At 39.9% G+C, this 6,586-nt stretch overlaps 1 long non-coding RNA gene across 1 annotated transcript; it reads right to left on the reverse strand.

Annotated features, from left to right (window-relative positions):
* Positions 1-256: 256 nt before the first annotated feature.
* On the reverse strand, positions 257-4,120 carry LOC139140188 (uncharacterized). The gene is made up of 2 exons (XR_011553959.1): positions 3,693-4,120; positions 257-1,493 (listed from the first exon to the last, which is right to left on the reverse strand). It is a non-coding gene; the product is annotated as an uncharacterized lncRNA (long non-coding RNA).
* Positions 4,121-6,586: the final 2,466 nt, after the last annotated feature.

The raw sequence follows: 6,586 nt of genomic DNA on the forward strand, positions 1-6,586 counted from the left end.
TAACCCAGTTTAAATTGATATATATCTGAAATGTTTTCAGTAAATATAACGTTTTGTGAATACAGACATGTTGGTTTCATTCGTAGTGTAGGCCATTTGTTAAGGCGGGCCATCTACACTTCAAGCACTTTGAAATGGTTGACACCGTTTTGTGAATCAGTGCAAACAGAGCGATGAGACGCGATGCGGAACTCGGAACGCCACATTGTATATGACATTGACTGACAAAATCGAACTGAAAACAACGAGCCTGGAATCGACTTTACCATGTCACGTCAGATGTGACAATTTAATAAATTAAGTTTGTAAAAAAATTCTCCTTCCAAATATATTGACATAATTTCACTGTTCTTGCAGTATAGTAAAATACTTATGGTTCGTATAAATCACTGCTTGAAAAGTTGTTATTCAATATGGACGACCCTCTTGGTGATAATATTGTCATTTTCTTTATAGTTGGGTATATGCTATGGGAAGCAGCGATAACAAATGAAATTTAATGAGAAAGTTGATATTTTGGACTGACCTTCTCAAGCAAGTCCAATTATAGATACATAACCCTAACTCATATTGCTTTATGACAAATTTCCGTTTTCTTTAAAAGACATAGCGAGCTGAACGTGACCTGAGGCATTGCAATTTTTCAAGGGTAGATTTACGTTCCTCCACGAATGACCTTCGAATGCATGAAGACACGAGTGGAGTTCTTCTACCACTTTAATCTTGTGTGAATGTTTCAAGAAAATGACAACATCACATTGTCGTCCTCTTTGATTGCTACATGCCAGTATATTGAATTAAGCTGACACTCGACGTTTGAGGAGCCTTAAGGAAATGATAAAAGATTGCAGCTGAAAGTGCCAATGAAACAGATTCAATATGAAGATATGCACGGTATGTAAGCATTTAATACAGAACTGTGAGCTTCTGAAAAATTTCCCAGGTCACTTTTTCAAATTGTCAAATAATCCACGGGCATGTGTACTTGATGACGTATACACGTCTCTTGCTTTGCGAAAAAAAACGACACATTTATAACAGGAGAGACAAAAGGTTTTTGATGAAGTCAGTACGTGCTGCCTGTTGCACTTCTTCCTGGGGACTGATTTGCGGTGAGGAATTCGCGTCATCGAATTCAGCTGGGCCAATCTCGTTCCAATGGCTCCGACTGTAGGTGTGACTGTCATTGGCATCGAAACCCAGCTCACGGGCTGGTTCCTGCGGGGGCGATCGCCGCGACATCCGGATTCGCAGGCAGCGAACGTACACACACGCTGTCGTGCAACATCCACACGGTCCCTTACAGTAGGAGAATCTCTCCGCTCCGTCCGATACACCCCTCGCGGCACGTTTTATCCGTTCGAACCGACGTCCAATTCGGTCGGTACTCCCTCTATACTTCCAGATGGATAAAAATTCATGGGATAGGCCGTGACGTAGCAACCGATCGCCAATAAGAGCACCACGCTGAGAGACCAGTGATACAGTGACATCTACGGAAATGAGAATAAACAAATATTGAGTTTGCAGTAAAAAGTGAAATAAGTCTCTTATTTTAAAGAGTGTAAAGTTTAGATGACATGCAATGAAGAATAAAATGCCCAAATATTCTGGTATCGATGGAGAAAAAAACTGTTATCGATCGAAATTGAAACTGCAAATATGAATTTGATTATGTCTGCAATATGTGTATAACATACACAACTGAAAATTCCCTTTGCAATTTTTGCTGATTTGAAGGAATCGCTTCGATTGTCGATATCCATGATCAGTCAAGCGAGAACGATATCATCTATTGAATGGGTGATCGATTAATTAGGAGGCACAGTCAACTGTAGTCTAAGTAAAAAGAGTTTCTAGCGCAGTGGCTGCGATGAATGTGCAATTGATTGTACCCTGTCACAGATAGACGCATTGTGTATACTTGATTCCTGAGCTGCGGCGCCGGTGTGTCTTGGGTCTTACAGCACTGTTTGCTTTACAAGATCCACTCGAACACGGCACATGCAGACGTCGACGTGATTGATTTGTGTTCTGCTGTCCTCGATGGTCGTTACATCAAGATCCGAATAAAATGCTTAATTGAGTGTTAAGTTCCCGAGTCGATATACCTCGTCAGGGTACTTGTTGCATAGCGAATTGCCGAGGACACAATTCCTGTGGCTGTACCCAATTCACCAGTTTTGAATCCCCCCTTCCCACCTTGCAGGGCAGTTTTGTTCGAGTTTTAATCACTGACCGATTCCCAACCTAAGTTGAATTAATTGGCTGATTTGCGTTTCCCGATACAGAGGTACCCCCGAGAGTAAGCGCTTGAGAAAATTGTGTATATGATGAAGGAATCATAAGCCACAGTTGAGTGCTAGCGTAGCTGTCTATAGTCTAACCTTTACCACTGCACTATCCTCCAAAGATTCGGGAGGGATGGCACAACATGTAGTATCCTTTAGCTACCATTACTAGCGCATTTCACATTCAAGTCATGTTTTAGGTCAGGCCCTATATACTGCCGACGCTGCCCGCCAAAAATCGCAAGCTCATCTCTGCATATCAGTGCATGAATATCTTCAGGCCAGATTCATGCGTGTGATGATATCATAGAGGGAGATACAGTGAAATCGAAAAAAAAAACCGATTGTGCTGATTAAATGACTTCTGCAGAAAATAGGGATGGTCGAGATAAACAACTTGATAATTACAGGCGTCGGCGCTCCCTGCATCTCGTTGGCGGGAATTAAATCTTCCACTGCGAATAACTGGATATTGTATGGGGTGACAACAAATTTAAGTACAAACTGTTGTAAGGGATGGCCTGTTGAAGGGGTGTTTTCCGAGAGACATTTTTCCAAAAAAAGTATATATAATTCAAAGTCGTCTAGTCGGTAATTCGTGCTGCAGTAGAGTTTAAAAGTTATTTTGCCTTTTAAGGCAACTACGGTGTTTTAATTCACCGATTTGTTTCGTGGAAAATGAAGAGTTTGACTACTTCTACAAGGAGTTAATGCAAGGAATCTCAGACATTGTGAAATTTACGAAATCGACACAATTTAGGGTACCGTAGCATGGTGCTCTTTCTAGTTCTCCGATTCAAAATAGAAGCAGTTCCCCCTCCTTTCAACCTTTGAATGTCAACACAAGTGTTTCACTGCAGTGGCATCGAAATTCTTAGATTGTTTGAAATCAGAAGAATCGAGAAGTACTTTCTTCTTCCTTTAATAGCAAAAAAAAAATGGAGCACAATACTGATCCATATCTCGCCCATGTGACAAAATGTAGCCGCGCTCCATTGAACACACCACGGCTAGAGTTGATCAAGAAATGCAGCCAGAATCAGCCTTACATATATAGCCTTACTCGGCTAGCTAATTTTCAATCAGAAAACAGCTTAATTCAACAGAATTGAGAATAACAGCGATTTTTATGAGATATTATTATTACATGAAAGACAGGGTTCGCTATGGTTAATTCTACGAAGCTGTGCAGAACAGTCCGAGTGTGTCTTAGTGAAAATCTCTACACTAAATTTAAAGGCTTCCTGTTTCTGTGGCAAAAAGATTGACCTATACACTGCCGTCGTGCAGATTACACACGATATAAATATAAAAATATAATTGTTAACACTAATACTGGGGAATATGGGTTGTCATGGAAAGGGCAAATCCGAGATTTGGACCGAAAACATACAAACTTACCGCAATTCCAATGCTTTGAACTGCCATACTCAAACAGGAACTGTTTTCAGGGACTGTTTCATTTGTGAACAACAGAGCGGCTTTTATATTGTTTGAAGCGGAAGTTCCTGTCATTATCACGTGCTTACGGGTACGACTTTGAGTGCTTTCTCCAATCCGCTCCCGTTTATTCTTTTTTTATCCACGGGTTAAGGCCACTTTCACGGGGGGTTAACGCGGAACGGCAAATTTTACATAACAAATAAGTCGTTTGTATTTTTGCGGGGTTGTCGTAGGTGGCAACGGATTCGCGTTGATCTTCCGGGACGTAATTACCAGCGTGATGACACCCGACGCCTTTACAACACTGACCCTTGAAGTCGCTCCAGCGGCCACCAGGGCCACTGAAGTTCGTGTTTTCCAAGCATGGGATTGTCATGACGTCAATTGCCTACTCGTTGTGGATGTCAAATTATCACTACCAAATGCATGGTGGTCGTGACGTAAGAAGGAGTGCCATCTCCACTGACATGTACACGTACTTGTAATTTAAATAGCTCTGTACGGAATTTCTTAACATTAAATTTATATTTTTGTACGGTCACTATACACGGTTATTATTTTTTCAGTAAATAAGGCAACCAGTAATCATACCGTTTCGTATTAATTCAGAAAATCCTTCGTATCGATAGTAACTTTATCAAATTGATTCACTAGTGCACAGATGAAGATATGATTAAAGTGCTTTGATATTAAATCACAGCCGCATAAATATCTTCACACATAAAAGTGTCTGCATATTAAGCAAACGCCCTAACGGAGCTCCACAAATTACGGAAGAAATGCCGCACAACCATAGATCCTTTTCTGGAGGGTCTATGGCACAACACTTGTGCTTGATCAGTTATGTAATCGTTGCTCAATCAACTGTAATATACGTCATGATGTGCGTAATGAGCAATGAATGCCTGTGTACAATAAGAACGACGGTTTTTTGCAATAACCTGATATGAGCATACTTTCACAATACAGCGTTGGTTGTCCTCTTTCAGTGCTTTCAAAAAGTACCACTGGAAACAAACAGCGAGGATTTTGCCTGTGAAAAAATCCCTGAATATAAGTCATTTTTTATCCTAGAGGAATGTGTCCCTGTGCTCACAGCCGCCTCTTCTCATCTTGCCTGATAATCAATTCCTACATGATTCTTGGATAAGAGAAATTTGCACTTTGATGAAGATAGGTGTCGCGCTAGTCTGTGTTTGTTTATGCGGATCTATGAAAGTCGTGAGAATTTTTATGGTCCGTCTTCGGGCGATTTCACGACAATGCGCCACATGTCAAGTGACCTACGGCTGCCAGAAAAGCTTCATAAATCTCCAAACAACAAATCCTAGATTACGAATACATGTCTCGTCTATTTCTGAACAAGCATTTCATCTGCACATCGTGAAGGCAGTACATCAGTGTATGTTTCACTCGGCCTGTTCATTAAAGTAGAACGCGCCTCATGGAGAGATATTCGGACTCAAACTTTTACAATTCTTTTCTGATATACCACTTGTGGGGCTTCATTTTAAAGCTCTTGGTGTAAGAAAACCTTTTACCGCTTACTTTTTCGAAATTTGAAAATTTTATTTTTCTCCGTAGAGTTAACACAAGGTTGGCGGCCATTTTGAATTTTGAATATCGGTAAATCTTGGATTATTTGTTTCTCTAATACCAAAATTTGCACGGTGACCCCCCCCCCCCGATTTTTATTCTTGATTTTGAAAGAGAATGGTTGAAAGATTCCTTAAGGAAAGTTTGTACAAAGTTTAAGTCTTTCATTTTCGAGGCGCATACTACTTAATACCGAAAGTGTCTTTCTTTGATATATTAAGAAGAGGTGTCATGTTATCGATAAAGCCTGCCTTGGTCCTCATTCAAACTATAATATTATCGATGCAATGCCCTGTCTTGCAGTAGTGCAGTAACGGTATCGCAGAGTGACGCACAAAAAGGAAATATTTTGAATCTCCGTGAGTTTTTTGAATATTTTCCGTTCGGATTTCACCCTCACAAAGAAGTCAACTTCCCGTGCGAAATCTTTAATGAGTATTCGTGACGACATAAAACCACTGCCAACATAAATTTACAATCAAACCACTTTGAAGGTTTAAGTTTTATATATATATATATATATATATATATATATATATATATATATATATATATATATATATATATATATATATATATATATATATAATTCATTTAAAATTCGGAGCAGCAAAGTAGTCATATCTTTTCACAAAGTCATACAAACAACATAAAAACATATTCAGGAAAAGGGTAATTTTGTTAAATTATCTTTAAATTCAGTAATGGTATAAGCGAAGACTGGAAGTCATCCTTGAACCCACTGCATCTGTTACAAACATAATGTCACTTTGTGGCCGTGAACGTGCCCCGACGCAAAACAACCTCCCTCAGAATGTTAATCGTAGTCGACGCCTGATGGGTGAAGAATCATTTTGTGTACGATGTCGACAACAGGATAAATTCACTCTCTTGCGGCTGCCTACGTCAAACAGGCGGTAAATACCATAGTGTATGCTTGACTGTGTTTGTCTTTTCCATTAGGAGGAAGCATGTTTTATAGACCTGTCGCGGCGTACATTCACATCAACATGTTCAGAAGCAGTTCACCTAATCTCCGCGTATTTTAGGTCAGGATTTGTAAGGATTCTTTTTCTCTTTTGTGATGTCCGCAATCTTAAACGTTGCCTGGAGAAAAGTGCGAATCATGAAAGCGAGCACATCTCCCACCTGCTATTATTGGGCGCTTTTGCAATATTCAAGCTATTTTGGTTTATCAGACTATCATTCCGCCGATGTTGATCGCATGTGTGGTATATCTGATCTGTTGACTTGTA

The sequence above is a fragment of the Ptychodera flava genome, chromosome 9, assembly GCF_041260155.1.
Source record: "Ptychodera flava strain L36383 chromosome 9, AS_Pfla_20210202, whole genome shotgun sequence".
Taxonomy (NCBI): Eukaryota; Metazoa; Hemichordata; class Enteropneusta; family Ptychoderidae; genus Ptychodera; species Ptychodera flava.